Genomic DNA, 3702 nt, shown 5'->3' on the forward strand with positions numbered 1-3702 from the left:
GAGGAGGAATTGAAGAAAGGTGGTCAAAAGGTACATCTTTCCAGTTACAAGATAAATAAGTTCTAGGGATGTAATCTACAGCATGATGACTATCGTTAACACTGCTGTATAATATGCATGAAAGTTGTTAAGAGAGTAAATCCTAAGTGTTCCCATTAAAAGTGAAAAACATTATGTTTCTAATTTGTTTGCTTTGTCTTTTTATTGTATCTATATGAGTTAATAAATGCTGACTAAACTTACCGTTGTAAGTTTAGTCAGCATCCATGGTAATCATTTTGCAATATATGTAAGTCAAACCATTATGATGTACACCTTAAACTTATATAATGATGTATGTCAATTAGATCTCAATAAAACTGGGGAAAAATTTTCAATAATAAAAAAAAGATTTCTTGGGGGTGGCTGGTTAGCTCAGTTGGTTAGAGCATGGTGCTAATAACACCAAGGTTGTTGGTTCAATCCCCACTTGGGCCATTGTGAGCTGTGCCCTCCTAAAAAAAAAAAAAAAAAAAAAGATGTCCTAATATAAAGAGAGGTTGGTTCTTTTCTTTGTGATACCTCCTTCAAAAACAGGGGTTTCTGTCAGAATATGAGGACATGCTTTAATACTATTTCCCTTTTGAGATCAACTCAACCACAGATTAAATAATTTTCATTTGATTCAGGAGAATATTCATTCATTTTTTTCATTATCAAGTGTAATGTACCATCTTCCATGTTGATTTTTCATATGTCAGTCTAAATAAATAAGAAACTATACCTTTTCTATCTACTTTGGTTGAGTTTCATACTCATGGATGAGCAAAAGGACATTTAAACTATTTTTTACCATCAAAACTCACTTTACACACTTTATCTTTTAAGAAAGGTAGGGATTGTGTATATAAGTAACCACATTTTTTTCTATGAAGATTTCTTATTGGTTGAGAAAAGAACTGATGCATTCTCAGAATTTTTCAAATTATAATTTTCCAAAAAACTAAAATGTATGAATCTCATACAAATATATAGTGAGTGAGTGTCAAATATTGGCTTAATTTAATAATGAAGGATCCAGCAGAATTATAAAGCTGGTCCAAAATGGAAGAGTACTATATATAGTTAATGAATTAAAGAAAGAACACTTAAATAAAATTACATTAGATATAAAATTGTCTGACGTCCCACAGGGTAATAAAACCATAACTTTTTGAGTTATCTTTCTAGTAGAGAAAAATCATTTGTATTGCTCCTGAATAAAAATAATTTGCAACTTACCTGTTTTTGTTTTACAATTTAACATCTAATTTTTCAGAGTATAGGCCTAACTAACAGTAAAGAGTTAGTTTAGACAACAGTTTAATGGTTAACAGAGGGGAAAGGGGGAAGGGGGATGATAGAAGAGGGTAATGGGGGATAAATATATAATGATGGAAGGAGAACTGATTCTGGGTTGTGAACACACAATGCAATATATAGACGATGTATTATAGAATTGTACACTTGAAACTCATATAATTTTACTAACCAATATCACCCCAATAAGTTTAATAAAAATTAGTTTAAAAAAGGTTTTCCAAAATGCATTCTTCCAGAAAACTGGATAACTTTTGGGAGGTTATTCAGTTGTATTTTATCATTGACAAGACACACAATCATTAGTTTGCTTTAATTGTAAGTTAAGTTGAGATAATTGTTCCTACTACTCTCTGCCCTGTAATAAAAAAGTAGTACTTTGTCTAATATTTCGTATAAACACTTTGTGTGCAATATTTCGTTTAGTTCTCAAATGAATGTCAATAAGCATGAACCTTTTTATGAAACGGATTATTTCCTTGGAAAAAGTCTTATGAGAATAGTCTTGAATAAAAGAGTTTAAATATTTTTGAAGGTTATTGATGTACATAGCCAAATTCATTTCTACAAGGGATATGTCAATGTATACTACTCATGTAGAATAGTATATTCTGTATACTCTGACCATCATATGACAGAGTTTTAAAAATCAGGCAATTTGGTAGATGCAAAACAAAACCTCATTTCAATTTGCCTATACAATATCTGGTTACCAGTAAAGATCATTTAAAAATAAACATTCTTTGGTTATTTTCTTTTATAATTGTTATTTGCTTATTTTTTAAATTTAAATATTAGCGCCCATTTTTTGAGTCCTTTTAGCTTTTACTATGGGAGGGACATTAACCCTTTGTATTTAATTCTTGCACATCAAAGAGCTTGTCATGAATAGTATTAATAGAATATTTTATGTGAGGAATAATAATATCATAAATGAGACTCATTTGTGCTAACTTGAAACATAAGATTATACTAATAAAGACGTAATGTTTCCTCTTGATCCATTAAAACTCCTTTATTGAAAAATGTTTTATATGAAAACTATATATACAATAATGTTAATAAGGGTGGAGAACCGAAACTACAGGAAACTGGGATATTTGTAAATGCATAATACTTTGCAAATTGACTGCAGTCATTATATTGTTAAGTAAACGGTATAGCTTTAGGGGATTATATCTTAAACAACTTAGAATAACTGGGCAATCTTCCATAATAGTTCAAATCATTTTTGTGATGTGCTTGTAAAATAAAATCAAGAGCTGAAACTAAAGTATACCCAAGATTGTTATTTATGTTGCATGTAAAGGGTATATGATCATATATATATGTATATATATATATATATACACACACAAAGCATGTTAAACATGTAAAACAAAATATATCATTACTACTTTCGGTGTTTTAAAGGTTTTCTTTGTTACCACTACCACTTTAAATACTACTACTATTTAAAATTTGGTTATATATCTTTTTTAATTATCCTATCTTCCAGGACTAGAAAAAAGGTAACTGACTTAAAGAATTGGTTATTGTAATGTCTTCTAATTTGTAATAATTTGAGAGATATATGGCTTATATATAATATTTATGGACAATTATAAACAATAAATGTTTTAAATAATAAATCATATGCTATATAAAATACATATATCTATAGAAATATGCATTATAGAACACAAGAGAAGAATTACCATAGTAAATATTGGAAAAATGATTTTTTTTTGAGTTCTTTAGAATTCTGAGTAAATCAGTGCATATAAAATTATAGTAACCTTTGAGATTACTTGTTTTGTTTGATGTTGCTGGGGGTAGGGGTGGGCTCCCAAAGAAAGTGAAGGCATTCATGTTTTCTGCCGAGGCCCAGACATCCACTAGCTTGAAGTGTGATTCAGAATGAACCCACAGTCCTTTGATTAGTTTTCCCTCCCTCCCTTTGCCGCGGAAGCCAATGATTCAAAGCTTGGCTGCGGGAGGGGGAGGAGGGGCAGGAAGGAAATGAGTTAGGGGGTCGAAATCCTAGGCTAAAACATCCTGGGAACCCCTCCCCGGGCCTTCGCCCGTGGATAGCGCTTTCCCATGGCCTCGCGGACTTGGGGAAGCTTGGTCCGCGCTGGGCGGGCCGCCGGCACCCGAGTCCCCTCGCCCTGCTCTGCCCCGGTAGCTCGAGTCGTGGGTTCGAGTTTATGTGGAACCCAGTGATGCCCGCCCCCCTTCGACCTCCGTTGCACGCTTGGCATTGCCTGACGTCCTTACAATCTCCGACTTGACTAAATTGAGGGAGGGGCGGGAGCAAACAGTTGGCTCTTCCCTCAAACTCTCACGCCCCGAAAGGCACAGTAAATGCCAAAGACGCAGCAA

This window comes from Rhinolophus sinicus, linkage group LG02 (genome assembly GCF_036562045.2).
Source record: "Rhinolophus sinicus isolate RSC01 linkage group LG02, ASM3656204v1, whole genome shotgun sequence".
NCBI classification, from domain to species: Eukaryota; Metazoa; Chordata; class Mammalia; order Chiroptera; family Rhinolophidae; genus Rhinolophus; species Rhinolophus sinicus.